We start from the raw sequence: 19266 nt of genomic DNA, 5'->3' as shown, positions 1-19266 counted from the left end.
CTTCATACCTGGCCTCTAATTCGCTTTTAAAGTCTGCCATGATGGAATGAAACAAAAAAAAAAGTCTGCTATTATATTATGTAGAAATTGTTATACATTTGATGACATCTCTTAATTTAATATATATGCTAGTGATGAAGTCTGGTGCTTTACTCTCTTGTCCATGATATGCTATTGTTATTTCGTAGACAAGTTGTCAATTTTAAATTAAATCATAAAAAATAAATTGTTTGAAAATTGTGCTTTTAAAAAATTGCAATTTGAAGATGTAGAAATTTATTTTTTCAAATCACAAGCAAGATGGTATTTTTTTAAAAACGCGAAATTCTAAAGGCTAATATGCGATTTTAAAGGCCAAACTGAGATTTTGTCGAACACTTAAATGCATTTTTAAAAATCACTTTTTTAAATCACATATTTTAAAATTGTTATTTTTAAATCACACTTTTTTAAATCGCAAATCTAAACGAAGTTTTAATTTGAGTGTCAATTGATAAAAATTGTTTCCAACTTTCTACAACTTTTGAAGTGCGTTTCCCTTGACTGTAAATCCATCTGAAACTCAATCAAACTGCATATTTAACTTATAATTTTACCTACCAAAAAAAATATATAATTTAAAATATTTTTTTTTTTTATTTTTTTTATTTTTTATCCTCAATCAACCTTGGAAAACCTATTATTTCTATAAGCAAACAAAATTGTCAAAATATTAATTATTTGTGCTAATGAATTTTCCTTTTTATAAGTAAAAAATTCGTACTTGGATTCAATTACATGAATCGAAGGTCATACGTATTATATATCGACGCATTTAAAAGCAACTATATCTTGATATGTCATACGCATTTAATTTTTGTGGTCCAATTCACCTAAAAATGAAAACAAGCATACTATGATCCAGCTTAATGGAAGGAAAATAATTCTTTTCTTTTCTTGTTGATATGCGTAAGTTTTTTAGTTGGCAGATTCAGTGCTAAAAAATAGTGTCTTAATGTAATTTATGGTTGGGCAGATTTGTACTTAGGTTTGAGTTGAAAATTCTTCAAGAAAATCAAGTACAAAGAGCTGCGTTAGCAAATCCGTTCGCACATGTCTGGACAGATTGGCAAGTTAGTGTGTCTCGTCTGTTGTCCCATTCGCAGGTGTCTTAGTTAATTGCTCAAACAAAAGATTTTTTTTGCTGGTTCATTTGAAACTGTCTGGACTGCTTGAAGAAACATAAGGTTTCATCTGCTGGGACGTTCGCACATGCATGTCCGGACGGTTTTGAGAAACAGTAAGTCTTGTTTGCAATGGCATTCATTGGTGTCCGGAGGACTCGCAGTTTTAAGGCATGAAACCCATAAGATGTCCAGACAGTTCACTTACATGTTCAGATGCCGCTAAACCAACTTTAGGTTTTAGGTCTGATTTTTCCAAGTCTATAAAAGAACTTAAGAGGTACGATTTTCCCAGAGCTGAGCAGAGCTAAAGTTGTGGTCTTTGTGACAATATACAGTGAGTGCTTAGCTGTTTAGTTGGTGCCAAGAGAAACTTATGGTCTGAGCTAAATTGTTTTCCATTGTGTTAAAGTTGATCAAACCACGGTGTTCTACATCAACAAACAGTTGAAGTTTATTGGGGGGTCGGTAAATGACACCAAGGAGAAGAATTTTTCATAGAGGATTTGGAGTTGTTGCAGCAAGACGCAAGTGGGAGTGCTTGTATGTGTACAAATGTCTAAACCGTTACAAGGGCTTTAAGTGTGTTTTGCTTGTACTACAAATAATATTTGATGGTTGCTTTCCTGGTGGCTGAACCATGATGGTTTTATTTTTGATGTGTTATACAAATTCTTTATCTGTATCTCTCTACCTTGATGGAAAAAATTATGCTCATCGGAAGATTTCGCATCAAAGCACTACAAAAGTTGCAGAAATTTGCCACGTGCATTTCGGCACGTGTACGGACACTGTACACGTGTCGATCAGGTTGCCACGTGTAAATAGCCACGCGTGCGACTCGTGTTAGATCAGAAAGTCACTAACTGCATATTTTGACACGTGTATCTTAATACACATGTCAGATTAGACACGTGTATTGTAATACACGTGTCTGACAGTTGGACACGTGTATTGAATACACGTGTTTGACAGTCAGACACGTGTATTTCAATACTCGTGTCTACTTGGACACGTGTATTACAATACACGTGTCCAACTGTCAGACACGTGTATTCAAATACACGTGTATTTGAATACACGTGTCTATTTTGTGTTTTTTTTTTTAAAAAAATTTAATTGTATTTTTTATTTAATTCTTTAATTGTATTTTTAAATTAAATTAAAAATACAATTAAAGAATTAAATAAAAAATACAATTTGAAATTTTTTTTCAATTTGTTTTTCAATTTAGTTTTGTTATTGTTTTTTTAAATTTGTTTGGGTTAATTAATTTCTTTTAAAAAAAAAAAAAAAAAAAAATTTCTTATTTCCAACCACAAATAACGCAATATTTATTTTACCCAAAAATATCACAAAATCAAATTACACAAACCAATAATTAATAACGTATTTGTTAACTATGCAAACCTTTACAAACAAAAAATAATTACAAAAAATAAACATATTCGTTAATAACAAAAAATAATTACACAAAATATCTACAAATTCGAAGGGCGTCCCTGCGAAGCACGAGGTACTGTCCCAGGGGTGTTCTCGCCAACCGGCGATTGCTGCGCAAGGGATGGTGTAGCGGGCAAAGGTGTAGCGACAGGGGAGTGCTGGCTCAGCCGTCGTCCAATAGGCGACAACGTACCAACCGTTGTCGCATTACCTGCAAGTAATATAGACAATTAAAGTATATAATATTACTTGCAAAATTAAAGGGGTAATGAAAACAAATTGAAATTAATTTTGTCATATACACAATATAAATCATACCTGCAGATGCACTATTAACTGACAACGTACTACCTACGTTTGCAGGTGAAGACTGAGCACCAAGACATGGTTGTGATACTCCCATTGAGGACATGAAGACCTTGAACTGTCGCATGCGCTGCTCCATTGCGTCGAACTGTCGCATGCGCTGCTCCAACGCGTCATTCCTCTCTCGCTCTGCCCGTAGCTCCGCTTGGATTTCTTCCATCTTTCGGGCGTGTTCGGCCCAATCCCGAGACGTGCCCTCAGATGGTCCCCCCTGTGAGCGAGGCCTGTATGAGAAGCATGTCCCCCGAACAGGAGTAACGTTCGGCCCAACCTGCCGAACGCTCCCCGCGTACTCAGGCCTTCCAACCGCCTGTTCGTACGGGTCGTTCGGTGCCCAACGCACCGTGTCTGCTGAGACGCTCTGCGTGGCGGCTGGATCACTGGATAAACTCTTCGTCATCCTCTTCTGTACGTCGTCAACATGAAATACTCATATACTGAATAATGACATATCACACACATAATTTAGAAATATTAGTAAAATAGATCAGTAGTATACGTATAGGACCCGTGTACGTTCATTCAAGTAAGTGTCGTCCTTCCTTGTGTGGGTCTTCACGAACGACGCGGCGCGAGTTGGGGGCGTGCTAGATGTACATGTCTGTCGTCATCCAGTTGAAATATATAACAAACAGAGAGCGAGGAAATAATGTAAAGAAAAAGAAAAACAATTAGCAACAAATATTAAAAACATAAACATATATTTGTTCATACCTCCTCGTGATTAAATCTGGCATAACTTTTGGATCCCGTACAATGGGGAAGGTCATTCTGCTCCCGCAGCCTCTTCATCCGTTCAGAGGTCGCCTACGCATTGAACATGAAGATAAAACTGTAAGTATTGACACACTTAAAGTAATAATAAAATTAAATGAACTGTTATTAAAAAACCACAACATTTTTTTGTCATACAATTAAAGACCTACATACTCTTTTTTGCTCAGTGCACCAATCACTCAGCAGGAACTCTACATCTTCTGCGTCATACTTCGCAAAAACATTGTCCGGCACTCTCGCACGTATAATCTCGGGTGTGTCACGGTCTCGAATATCTAGCTTGGTTTTGAACCTCGACTTCCACGAGCGGTGCTTACGGCCAATATCATTCCACACTTCCTGTTGTGCCTTGCGCTTGTCTATTGATACAGGTAGATAGAACTCCTCCTGCACATTTAATTTAAGCATTATAGGTTTAAAAACTTCAATAAAAACTTAATCTTAAGTTTAATTCAAATAAATAAATAAATTAGATTCATAAACATACCATCAGCGCGTCCCACATAGCCTGCCTAATCTGTTTATCTACCTTCGTCCATTTATCCCGCATATGTATGTAGGACCCGCTCCTGATAAGCATGCCCTCAGCCCGCCTAAAACGATTGCAGGCTCGTCCTACAGGTTGTAGAGCAACATTGTACTGCAACACAACCTTCTTCCCCCTCGGGAGCACCCAATTTCTCTTTGGGTCCCTAATCACCTCATAATATATGGTTCCGTCTGGGTTGTACCCTAATGAAAAAAAAATATACAACATTTAATTGGTTAACACTAAAAAACATAATTATATCAACAAATTGTAAATTCAATTTATTTTTCTTTCAAACTTAATATTTATTTTTGGTAATATAATATGAGTTTTAAGGATGTCTAAATATGTACTTACCCATCAACCGAATCTGGTCAATCTGTATGTGCTAGGTCGCTAGGTCGTCTGCGACCTCCTCGCCAACCCTTCCCGTTGGTGGAGGCTGTTGATCATCATCTGAAAGCATATCCTGGGGGCTATCGGGGGCCAACTGATCGATACCCAACATCGCAACGTCCCCCTCATGGAGAATCTGGCTCCCCCCCAGATCTGGCATCTGACTCTCACCGGAAAGTGGTACCTGGTTCTCTTCAGATATCGGCCCCTGGTTCTCCCTAGATAAAGGCACCTGGCTCTCTCCAGGCCCCAGGCCCTGACTCGCTGCTGATGCTGGCATCTGTCTCAACCCCATAATCTGGCCCTACATCGCTACCTGTGCTAGCATGTATCCCAACCCCACAAACGGCATCTGCATCTCCCCAATCTGTGGCAGAGGAAACCTATCATCCTGTGTCTCACTATCAGATCCACATGGCATAGGTCCAGCATATGTGAACGGAAAGTACGGCGCATAACCATGTGGCCCCATCCCCTCTCGTACCCACCATCAAGCCACGTTACCTGGTGGGGTGAACCCTATCTGAGATAATGTCGGCGGCTCTGAATATGGAGAACTGGAACATCCAGCTGTGCTGGTCTGCCCTTGATCTGACGTGGGCACGGCCACCGTACCCGGCAACAATGGTCTACAAGCGGCATCTGGGTGGTGTGGCCACGCCGCAGTATATAATGCCGTCGAATCTGTGGGCGTGGTCATGGGGGGCACGGGTGGGCGGGGTGCCCGATATGCACAAGGAGGGGGTCTCTGGTCCATCGATACTTGGGAATAAATGTAGACAAATTAATTAAAATTTGTATTTTATATATTATTAATGAATATGCAAATTATTCAATGAAATTTATGCAAATAAAAAAAAGTGTATTGAGTTCAAGCAAATTGTACCAACAATAAATATATCAATCATTGTATCACAGGAGCTTCAATTGGATCAATGTCGGGCCTGTCGTACTTGAATTCATCATTCGTATCAGGTAGGTCATCAGTGGCTAGTACGAGCGGTACGCACTTGTGATAGGTTGTACTTGCCTTATTACTCCCTTCCCCCTGCCCAACGTCGTACACGTTGCGCGGTTTGGTCCTAACTGCACAAACCCAATTTGGGTTCCTTCCATCTTCGACGTAGAATACTTGATCTACCTGAGATGTAAGCACGTACGGCTCGTCCTTAATCAGTTCTCCCCTGTAGACAAGGTGATTGAAGTTGACAAACACTAGGTCATACTCGTCTATTCTGAATCCTCTGTCCATTGTGGGGTCTGCCCAATTGCACTTAAATAGGACGTACATAGTCCTGTCATAGTACTCGACCTCAACTATATCGGTTAACTGTCCGTAGTACGTTTCGCCTTCAACGGTTGGAATATATATGCCGATGTTCTGAGTCCTCCTTCCCACATCATGGGCAAGCGTGCGGAACAATTTCCCATTTACCACGTACCTGTTGTACTTTACTGCTGTCTCCTTTAGCCCTCTACAACGCATAACCAATTTGTGGCCCAATTCCTCCCTACGTTGATCGTCCAGGCCATCGACTTATGTTATAATTACAATTATTAAATATCACATTGGTTAATTACACTGAACACGCATAAATTTTGCCAATTTCAAAATTACCACTATTTCCTTACATATGCACGATATCATTCGCACAACTGCTCATGATGTTGTGCTTCAATAAGAGCCTCTGTAATGCGACCCCTAGTGCTTGATCGCCTAAGCGCGTCTTTGTGCATCCTACATTCAGCGTATACAATTATGTAATAATTGTTATTAATAATTTTATTCAAATTCTGTTAAATATATAGACACTATTTACATCTGCAAATTGTGAAACTCTTCTGAGTTGAACGTGCATGATCGCCTAAGCGCGTCTTTGTGCATCCTACATTCAGCGTATACAATTATGTGATGATTGTTATTAATAATTTTATTCGAATTCTGTTAAATATATAGACACTACTTACATCCGCAAATTGTGAAACTCTTCTGAGTTGAACACAATATAACGATGAATCTATTGCATTGTCAACCGGTTCAGGGTAACTCGCATGCCCGCCCCCTTGGATCCATCAGGATTTCTCTGAGGTCTGTTGTGGAATGTTGGTGCGTTATCCAGATACCTTGAACAGAACGTTACCAGCTCGGTCGCTATGTACCCCTCTGCAATGCACCTCTCAGGAGCCGCTTTATTGCGCACATTAGACTTGAAACTCCCAAGACTCCTGGTGTACACACATACACAAAATTTTTATTGTCGTCAATTAGGGAACCAATTAAATCAAAATATATATGTATATATTACGCGAAATTTTACCTCTCTACCAGGTACATCCACCTATACTGCACGGGTCCGCCAAGTCTACACTCGCGCACAAGATGCACGACCAAGTAAACCATGCTGGTAAAAAACCTGAAGGAAATACCTATTCTAACTTGCACAAAGTGATACAGACGTCACCTTGCAGTCAGTCCATCTCTTCTTGTGATAGCTTGGTTGAGCATATGCCTCTAAAAAATGCAGAAATCTCCACAAGAGGTCTAACAACTTTATCTGGCAATAACTGACGCAATGCAATTGGGAGAAGTTGTTGCATCAGTATATGGCTATCATGGCTTTTCAACCCGAAAATTGTACGGTCCTTGAGCCGAACACACCATGAAATGTTCGAGGCGTATCCGTCTGGGACCCTTACATTTCGAAGAACCTTCAAAAAATTTTCTTTGTCCTCCCTAGACATCGTGTGACAGGTAGCGGGAATATACGTCTTACCATTGCGGCCCATAGGTCTCAACCACATTTCCTGCAAGTCCAGCCGAGCTGCCAGGTTGTCCTTTGTTTTCCCTTTGATATCCAAAATAGTGTCAAGTATATTATCCATGACATTTTTTTCTATGTGCATAACATCAAGATTGTGCCGAAACAAATTGTCTTTCCAATACGGCAATCTGAAAAAAAATATTTTTCTTCTTCCACATAACATCATCGGAACTCCCTGCACCCTTCTTCCGCTTCTTCCGTTTCTTCTTCTTACCCATGTTTTCATCCACAAACGCAACTCCGTCTAACTGTTGGAGGATCTCGTCTCCCCATGGCACATTTAGCGCGCTGTCAAATTTTTCAGTACCGTCAAATGTTCTTCTGTTCAGCCGCCACAGATGTTCAGTTGGCAAGCATCTCATGTGCCCCATATAGAAAAATTTACATCCGTTCTTTAAATATTTAGAACGTATCGATTGCATACAGTAAGGACATGCCTTCACACCCCTGTTAGGACAACCAGATAAATCTGCATACGTTGGCAAGTCGTTTATTGTCCACATCAACTAGGATCGCATATTAAAATTTTCCTTCTTTAAAGCATCGAATGTTCATACCCCTACATTCCACAGTTCTAGCAACTCATCAATCAATGGCTGAAGGTAAACATCAATATCCATACCTAGTGAGCTCGGTCCAGGGATAACCAGTGACAGGATGAATGACGTCTGTTTCATGCACATCCAAGGAGGCATATTGTACGACACAAGCATTACAGGCCATGTGCTGTGGGATGTGCTCATGTTCCCAAAAGGATTAAATCCATCTGTTGTCAAACCAAGCCGGACGTTCCTACTGTCTGCCATAAAATCTGGATGTAAAATGTCAAACGATCTCCATGCCTCACCGTCGGCCGGGTGCCTCAATACGCCATCCCTAGTGCGGCCTTCTGCATGCCATCTCATATGGGGCGCAGTATACTCAGACATGAATAACCTCTGTAACCGTGGGATGAGTGGAAACCACCTCAACATTTTCACCGAGCGTTTTTTCCTCGCTGATATGACCTCACCATCCTCATCTATATGTGTATCAGCCCTCCACTTAGATTCTCCACATACGGTACATGAATCTAATTCTTTATTGTCTTTCCAGAATAACATACAGTCATTACGGCATGCCGGAATCTTCTCATACCCTAGACCCATGAAACTTAGGAACTTCTTCGCCTCATACGTATTAACTGGCAATGTCTCATCGCAAGGAGGCAACAGCTGATTGATAAACTCGAGAATGTCTGAAAAAATTTTGTTACTAATACCTCCAACGCACTTCAAATTGTACATGTGTACAATATCACTCAATTTACTATGCCTGGTACCAGGGTGAAGTAGCTTCTCGACAGTCTTTAACAACTCTTGGTACTTCAATGCGTCCCCGCAAGAGGTTCCTTCGTCAACTTGTTGCAGATCCGTACTGACGGCTTCAGCAACATCATGCATGTCGAAGGCATCACGCAACATGGCGTGCATGTCATCATCCTGTTCCAGCCCCCCCCCCCTGTTCAGTGAATTCACCATTTTCAGTACTACAGGTAGCGAAATTTGTGCCACTGTGATGACTAGAACACTGACCACGAACAACAGACCCGCTCGTGATCTCACCGTGCATATACCACAAATTGTATCCCGGATTCACCCCCTACCTCCTGTCAGGTGGGCAAGAATGTAATTTGGAGTGTGACACTAGTTATTTTGACAATACTTGCATGGGCAGTAAATTTTGCCATCTACAGCCGTACAGTTACTAACGGCAAATGCCACAAACGCCCTACACCCGTCGTTATACTGTATCGTACCCCTACGTGCTGACATCCAAGACTTGTCCATATTTCTCTGTATAGGGTTAAGAGATCGAGACAAATTATACTTCTTACAATGTGAACTTGTAAAAAAAGAAAGAACATGGGTTACAATTTTACGGTTATGGTTTTAGGGTTTACGGTTTAGGGTTCTGGTTTTTGTAATTTTTTTTTTAAAGGGTTTAGGGTTTAAGGTTTATGGTTAGGATTTTTGTTTGTGTTTTAAGGGTTTAGGTTTTATTTTTTTTATTTATATTTTTTGAAGGGTTTAGGGTTAGGGTTAGGGTTTAGGGTTTACTTTTTTATTTATATTTTTTTAAGGGTTTAGGGTTAGGGTTTTGGTTTTTTCTTAAGGGTTTAGGGTTTTGTTTTTAAGGGTTTAGGGTTTAAGGTTAGGTTTTTTTTTTTTTCTTAAGGATTTAGGGTTAGGGTTTTTGTTTTTTCTTAAGGGTTTAGGGTTTTGTTTTTAAGGGTTTAGGGTTTAGGATTAGGGTTTTTTTTTTCTTTAGGATTTAGGGTTAGGGTTTTTGTTTTTTCTTAAGGGTTTATGGTTTTTGTAATTCTTTTTTTTTTTTAAGGGTTTATAGTTTTTGGGTTTTTTTTTTAGTGTCTAGGGTTTAGGGTTAGTGTTTTTGTTTTTCCTTATAGGTTTAGGGTTTTTGTATTTTTTTAGGGTTTAGGGTTTAAGGTTAGGATTTTTGTTTTTTCTTACGGGTTTAGGGTTTTTGATTTTATTTTTATTTTTTGAAGGGTTTAGGGTTAGGGTTAGGGTTTAGGGTTAATTTTTTTATCTATATTTTTTGAAGGGTTTAGGGTTTTTTTTTCTTAAGGGTTTAGGGTTAGGGTTTACGTATATATTTTTTTAAGGTTTTAGGGTTAGGGTTTTAGTTTTTTCTTAAGGGTTTAGAGTGTTTGATTTTTGTTTTTTGAAGGGTTTAGGGTTTAGGGTTAGGGTTTTAGTTTTTTCTTAAGGGTTTAGAGTGTTTGATTTTTGTTTTTTGAAGGGTTTAGAGTTTAGGGTTTTAGTTTTAGTTTTTCCTTAAGGGTTTAGGGTTTTTGTAATTTTTTTTTTAGGGTTTAGGGTTAGGGTTTTAGTTTTTCCTTAAGGGTTTAGGGTTTTTGTTTTTTTTTTTTTTTAGGGTTTAGGGTTAGGGTTTTTGTTTTTTCTTAAGGGTTTATGGTTTTTGTAATTCTTTTTTTTTTTAAAAGGGTTTATAGTTTTTGGGTTTTTTTTTTTGTAGGGTTTAGGATTTTTTGGTTTTTTTTTAGTGTTTATGGTTTAGGGTTAGGGTTTTTTTTCTTTCTTATAGGTTTAGGGTTTTTGTATTTTTTTAGGGTTTAGGGTTTAGGGTTTTTGTTTTTTCTTACGGGTTTAGGGTTTTTTAATTTTTTTTCTTAGGGTTTAGGGTTTAGACCTTTGTTATGAATTGTTCAATAACATATATTACTGTAAATGGTAGACGGTGGCAAATTTGTTTCAAATTTGTTTTTGTTTTATTGATTATAATTATTGAGGTTAATTTTCGTTGAAATCGTTGGGTACGATCATTTTATTATTAAATGAGGGAAAGTTTGTTTGAAAATCATTTTTGTAAAAATTTGTCAAAAAGGATAATAGCAACACAAATGTACAATTAAACTATGTTATTATTTTTGTAGAAAAAAATGCTGAAATAGAGTGTACAGCATAGTTGTTGAAATTTGATTTTAAACAATTCCACAATTTATTTTAAGGTGATTTTGTATATTTGAACCATTTTTAGAATTCATTTTTTCATATTTGAATTTTTTATGAATTTGTATATGTCGACCATATGTAAAATGCATATATTGATTTTATGTTGCTTTTTTAAATTTTGTTGTTAAGGCAAATTGTACTGAATGCTTAGAAAAAATATGTCTTCTCCTCACACCAACGTTTAAAGTGACAAAATGATATTGTAAATTTTATAATACGAATAATGAAGTAAAAAGTGAACGGTCAATTTGTAATCGTTGGTTTCCCATGCAAAACCATATTCGTAGTACAGTAAAATATATCAAAAAAAAAAAAGACAAAAAAAATGTATGCATATTTCACATGCAAAACCACAAAAAAAACTAAAAAAAAAAACACAACAATATATATACAAACCCAACAAAATCAGTAGCATTGCATGGGGAAAAAAAAATGCCCAGTATTAATTGATAAATCCACGTTTATTATTAGAAAATATTAAAACAAATAGGAACATATTTTAAACAAATACATTTAAATGTACCACGTTTATTATAGCAAAAAAATCAATGATAAAAATAAGGGAAAATTACTCACAATTTATGCTCCTTATATTTGTTGTGGTGTAATTTATGCTTCTTAAGGATTTTGTACCTGCATTGTTGGAAAAAAAAAATTAATAAAACAAAAGAAATACACAAGTCAGAGAGAGAGAGATGTAGAGAGAGAGAGAGAGAGACAGAGAGATATTTAGAGAGGGAGGTCCGGACCTGAAGCTCACCGGAGTGTTTGGAGCCGGCTGGAGTTCAGAGAGAGAGATAGAGACAGAGAGAGAGAGGGAGAGAGAGGGAGACTTTGTTATAATGTATGGAGAGAGGTCACGACCGGAGTGATTAAATTGCCGGTCGGAGTTAAGGGCCGGTACTGTTTGGGTTAGAGAGAGAGAGAGAGTGAGCTGGCCAGAGGTGCTTTGACGGAGAGGGAGTTGGCCGAATGCGCGGAGGTTGGTGAGGTGGCCGGTGACGTCGACAGAGAGGGAGAAAGAGAGTGAGGGTGAGAGAGAGACAGTAAGAGTAAGAGAGAGATATGATCGATGGATAGCTTCCTCTGGAAGCTACCCATTTAAAAATTTTATTTTTTTTTAAAAAAAAAAAAATTAAAAGAAATGGCCAGGTGGCGCGCGGGAATTGTCCCGCGCTGTGCACCTGGCCAAATGTTAGCCACATGGCCAATTAGGAACGTGTACTAATATACACGTCCCTAATGGGAGACGTGTAATTTTGTAAAACTGATTATTAATATTTTTGTAAAAAGTAAAAATTATACATATAAATATATAAACCATAACCCGACCCTAAGTGTACGTATATACTATACTATATATAGCCATAAATAATAACCGTAAGTGTATGTACTATATATAGCCATAAACTCTAATCCTAAGTGTATGTACTATATATGTACATAAACTCTAACCCTAGGTGTATGTATCATATATGTACATAAACCCTAAGTGTATATACTATATATAACTATAAACTCTAACCCTAAGTGTATGTACTATATATAGCTATAAACCCTAACCGTAAGTGTATGTACTATATATGTACATAAACCCTAACCCTAGGTATATTTAATATATATGTACATAAACCCTAACCCTAAGTGTATGTACTATATATAGCTATAAACCCTAACCCCAAGTGTATGTACTATATATAACTATAAACACTAACCCTAAGTGTATGTACTATATATAACTATAAACCCTAACCGTAAGTGTATGTACTATATATGTACATAAACCCTAACCCTAGGTATATTTAATATATATGTACATAAACCCTAACCCTAAGTGTATGTACTATATATAGCTATAAACTCTAACCCTAAGTGTATGTACTATATATAACTATAAACACTAACCCTAAGTGTATGTACTATATATAGCTATAAACCCTAACCGTAAGTGTATGTACTATATATGTACATAAATCCTAACCCTAGGTATATGTACTATATATGTACATAAACCCTAACCCTAAGTATATGTATTATATATAGCTATAAACCCTAACCCTAAGTGTATATACTATATATATCTATAAACCCTAACCATAAGTGTATGTACTATATATAGTCATAAACCCTAACCCTAAATGCATATACTTGATATAGCTATAAACTCTAATCCTATATATATATATATATATATATCATTTTTATTCCCCTTTTTTTTGTTGGAAAATTTAATATTGTATTTATAAAACTCACATATAGTACATAAATTCAATGATCGATTTACACATCTCTTGTACAAACATGGATAAGAGATATATAAGAGAATGAAATTAAACATATCTTTTTAAAGAATGAGAAAAATCAACATTTAGCTTTTTAATTTTTAATTTTTTAATTGTTTGAGGAGATTCTCTTTTTAACTTGATTGAATAAAATTCGACTTAAACGCCGTAAAAAAACTATAAGATAAGTTTTTTTCATTTTTCCAACTGTTTAGATTTAATATCACAATCTTTCTTATACAAAATTAGAGTAAATATACTGTAGTTTTTTGTAACAGCACATAAGCCAAATTCATTCGAATTTCTATAATATCGGAACAATCTAATTATAATCAATTTAGGATTTAATGTTATATTTAAAAGTGTACAATAATGACACATGAAAATTATATTGACATTATTATTCATAAAATGTAAAATCAATTAAATTATAACCCATACCCCTAAGTGTATATATTATATATACCTATAAACCCTAAAACCCCTAACCCTAAGTATATATACTATATATAGCAATAAACCCTAACCCTAAGTATATATACTATATATAACTATAAACTCTAACCCTAAGTGTATATACTATATATATCGATAAACCCTAACCCTAAGTATATATACTATATATAGCTATAAATCTTAACTCTAAGTGTATATACTATATATAGCTATAAACCCTAACCCTAAGTGTATGTACTATATATAGCCATTGACCTAAGTGTATATACTATATATAGCTATAAACCCTAAGTGTAAATATTATATATAGCTATAAACCCTAATCCTAAGTGTATATACTATATATATCGATAAACCCTAACCCAAAGTATATATATTATATATAGCTATAAACCCTAGCCCTAAGTGTATATACTATATATAGCTATAAACCCTAACCCTAAGTGTATGTACTATATAAGAGACTAAACCATAAGTATTTAATTTATTATGTAGCACGGAACCCTCAAAATAATTGCATTTACTATATATAGCCATAAATAGCTAGGTTAGGGTATATATATACAAGTCATTATAAATGTATATAGTTTCTAAACCGTTTACATGGATGCATATATATATATATAGTATTAATTATAGGTTTTTTAACTTTGTTATGTTTTAATTTTTTTTTTTTTTTTGTTTCTAAACATAGATGGTGTACAAAACTAAACCCTAATTTGAACTATTTGGTTTAATTATATATATATAGCACCAAATTTGGTTTAATTATGCATATAGTACAATATGTAAATTAGGTTAGGGTTTACGTACTTATCAGTATACCATATATATATATATATAAATAAGAAACTCAACATGTAAACTCTAAGTATAGAATTTACATATAGCATATAGCTTTAAAACCTAACATTATGTGTATATGCTATGTACACCGTAATTTCACAAATTTATATAGTTAATAAGATAAGGAGTTTTTTTTTTTTTAAAAAAAAATGAACACAAAACAATTTTTTTTTTAATATATATTTGGAAAAAATAATAGTTGGCCACGTGTATTTATTACATGTGGCAACATATGGACGCGTGTATTTTTACACTCGTCTATCTGGACACGTGTAGTAATACACGTATCCAATTGGACACGTGTATTTTATACACGCGGCCAATTGGGGTATTTATACCACTAGCCACGTTGTCAAAAAGACACGTGGCTAGTTGGACGCGTGTCTACAGTAACCGGTACTGTAGACACTCGTCCAATTGTAGGGTTTTTTGTAGTGAAGTCTTCCTTAGATCTTTGGATGAACGAGTCTGGACTTCTGTTGGGAAAGGCTGGAAATGGTCGAGCACTCCTTTGTTTGCGTGATCCAAAGGTGAGTTAAATGAGTATAATTAGAATAGCAAAGGCCTAAATGCTATTTTTGCAGTTGTGTTTCCTAAGGAATTCAAGCAAATTTAGAAATACGAGAATGTTAAGAAAGCATGAGAAATCCTAGAGGTTACCCATGAAGGTACCAAGACTATAAAGAATTCCAAACTTCAGATGTTAAAATGTAAGTTTGAAAAGATTAGAATGAAGGAAAATGGAACGTTCGATGAGTTTAACACTCTGTTGAATTACATTGTTAATTCTAGTTTTAATCTTAGGGAGAAGATTCCTAACTACAGGATTGTCAGAAAAATTTTGAGGTCTTTACTTAAAAGGTTTAAACCAAAAGTGACTGCCATGGAGGAAAGCAATGATTTGGACTCTATGGAAGTTGAAGAGCTTGTGACGTCCCACATCGCTTGGGAATGAGGATGTGCTTATATGTATAAATGCACCATTTATTACACAACGCGTTTTAAAGCCGTGATGGCAATGAACCTATCAGAACTCCGCAGTTAAGCGAGCCGCTGCGAGAGCAATCCCAGGATGGGTGACCTCTTGGGAAGTCTGATATGGGGAGCCAAAAGCGGACAGTATTGTGTCATTGGGAGTGGATCGTTATAAATGGTATCAGAGCCATTGCTCAGCCTGAGATGGTGGGAGCGTGCACAAGCCCAAAGAGGGTTGCCGGCGGGCACTCGCTGGGATGCCAAGAATGGGGTGATCCCATGAGGGTCGCCAGCGAAGACGCTGGGTCCCAAGGGGGGGTGATTGTGACGTCCCACATCACCTGGGAATGAGGATGTGCTTATATGTATAAATGCACCATTTATGACACAACGCATTTTAAAGCCGTGATGGCCATGAACCGATCAGAACTCCGCAATTAAGCGTGCTGCTGCAAGAGCAATCCCAGGATGGGTGACCTCCTGGGAAGTTCTGTTTGGGGAGCCAAAAGTGGACAATATTGTGTCATTGGGGGTGAGTCGTTACAGAGCTCATTGGATCTCTTCAAAATTATGAGTTGTCCTTACCTCAACCAAAGAAGAAACTTTGGATTTGAAAACCTCTAAGAAGAAGGTTGTTGACTCCTCTGATGAGTGCTCTACAAATTCTAAGGAGATGGCCTCGTTGGCCAAGAAATTTAGGAAGTTCCTCAGATTTAGAAAGGGGACCAACAAGAACCTTGCCTTCGATATTTCTAAGGCATGGAGCCACTTGAGGAAAGAAAGAAAAGCCTACGATGGATAAGAACACATGGAGCATTCAATGTTTTGAGTGTTCAGGCTTTGGGTATGTTTGAACTTGTTACGGTTTGAGGAAAATTAACTAGTAATTGATTCCATGACCCATTTCCATTTGGACGACATGGAAACACAAGGGAACATTGTACTCTCATCAAAAAGCATACAACAGAAGACTTTTCATTTACCAAATAGCAAGATAGCCTCTAATCGTACCACAATCGATAAATACAAGAGTAAAACTAAATACATCGGGTCATAACATTGATAATATCAAGTGTCTCGGTTTAAGATGGATCATCAAGTCAAAAGGGAAAATATTACAACCCGAGTCTAAAGGCTCTAAAGCATTATACTAGTTCAACTAGACCAAAAGTTTAATTGATCAAGGTCATCATAAGTCAAATCACAATCCTGAATAACCTCGACGATAGGCTCATAATCAATCTTTGGAACCTTGCTCCAAGCACACTGCACCAAGTAAACTACATGCATGAAATCTAAGAAGCGGTCAATTTCCTTCGCTCTTTCTGACATCAAAAGATCCGACAATCTAGGGTCCAACTCCTCAAAAAAAGTCGGGTCAAGTCATCCTGAACTTTTAGGAAACAGGGTTCCTTCTCCTTCGGTTCCGTCATCACCAAACAAGTTGACTATAAACAACATATATTTTAAAGGTGGAAGGATACATCCGTAAGTTTACGACTTACTGAGTATAATACACGAGGATAGGGCGTTATTATGTAGTGAACTTAGTTGTTTAGAAAAATGTTTGCAAATCACAAACAGTAATAAGATGAGATTCTCAATACAATGGTAAAATAAAATGATGATGCAATATATATATTAAGAGATAAATGTCCTTAAGCCTATCTTGTTAGGGTTGACACTGTCTCGAGGGACCTGTAATATATCATTGATGCGCCAGTGAAACACACATATCGTCATCATTAGTGGCTCGACCAAATTTAAACCCCGGGTGATCAAAACTACTAACAATACTGTAGTTGTGACCCCATTCGTACATGGTACGCCGATCAATTATAACAGTTGGATCCAAGGTCATACAATAAAACTAAATCTCTTTGACTATGGAGCCAACCTATATAATAGCAAGTCCGTGACCGTTATCCCGTACACAGTGTACCATGTCATATGATGCAATTATTTACAGTCTTTTACATGCATGCATTTAAAAAAACTCCTATTTTCACCACTTCATTATTCATCAAGTTTTTTTTTCACAAAAGTGGAGTTAACATCATTCTAAAATGTATTTCATGTGAGTTGTAAGAATGCACGTTTGCTATGTAAAATAACCATATCATAAAAAATCGAAATAACAAGAATCCGTATGAGTTTTACTCACTTTGATCGTGCGATTCCTCCAAACAATCACCTTGGTACTTACCACCATCAAAATCTACGAAACGATCTACTATTAATCTCCGATCTCGACGAAAATATCCTTAATCCTATACTAGGGGCAAAATGGACATTCTATCTAACCATCTCAATTATCGTGTCGATCGTTTAACTTTGATCATTTGGTATCCCTATTGAACGTTCGGTAAATTTCAAGAAGCACAATTTCAAAAAAAGGTCTTAACTTTTTCTAACCTAAAACGTTCTAAGGTCATTTTCAAATGCTTAACAATGTCCCCAATCATAAGAACATATTCATACACATCAAGTTACGTCTAACATCATTAACTGGCTAACTCATTGCTATTTTTGTTTTAAAACCTCAACATAATCCATGTTTCTTTATTAAGTTCTTACACATGGAGTTATTCATATCAAATCCAACAAGATAACAAGGCCTTCATTGTAAACGTAAAACCTCCAATGCAATAACCAATAACTAAACTATCATAATCAACCTAGAGATTCAAAACCGCAAACTAAGGGGCTATGCTACAAAAATGAGACTAAACAGCACATAAACAACAAGATGATAGTCTAACAACACTACTAAAAACAAGTTTAGGCTTAGAAAGTTACTTCATTTGAAAAACAAGCACATTCTCTCTCCAACTCTCTCTCTCTCTCTCTCTCTCTCTCTCTCTCTTAATCTAGGGCTTTTTAGAACTAAAGTAAAATGAAAATAAAGGCCTAAGGGTCTTAAGGTTCTACTCATAGGAGAGCTAGTAGAGCTGAGGTGCCATATTTTGAAACAAAAACCCTATTTCTGGCTTCTATCATTCACTGGCAATCATTAGAATCCAACTTCGAACATTTACTTACGATTGTTTAAATCAAACTTCAAACATTTACTGTGGCAGAAAATTCAAAAAGAACCAAGACTCCTCCTTCAATCTCTTGAAACCAAAACTGAACATATAACCACTTACAAAATTATACTTATACTTAATTAAAGATTGTGATATTACAATTAACCCTCCTAGGAAACAACATTCTCAAAGGTTTACCCCTACTTGCTACCACTATGGTAGAGTTGATCATATTTTACATCATTGTTTCAAGCTTAGGACTAGGGAACCTAAGAAAGAAAGTATCCCTCCTAGGACTAATCAAGAGAGACTTGTCTACATTATGAAGGATGTAGTGTCTAAGCTAGACAAGTTAAAAGGTACGAAGTATATTCCTATAGGTAGAAAGAACAAGGATAGAAGAAGGGAGATCACTCACCAATTTTGGGGAGTGATAAGAGACCTACTTGGACTAGATGGTCTCATAGCATGCCTAGGATTGAGTCTCATGCATACATTTGCATCCTAGTCAATGCATTTTTTTTTTCAATTGAGCCTCTATTTTGCTTGTGTGTCTTGTGTTTTTTTTTTTGTGTTTTTTTTTTCTTAATAAAAAAAAAATATATTGGTTGCCATTGTGACACTAGCACAAGTTGTTTTTGCA

Source organism: Alnus glutinosa, chromosome 14 (genome assembly GCF_958979055.1).
Source record: "Alnus glutinosa chromosome 14, dhAlnGlut1.1, whole genome shotgun sequence".
Lineage (NCBI taxonomy): Eukaryota > Viridiplantae > Streptophyta > Magnoliopsida > Fagales > Betulaceae > Alnus > Alnus glutinosa.
Note: the sequence above shows the minus strand (reverse complement) of the source record.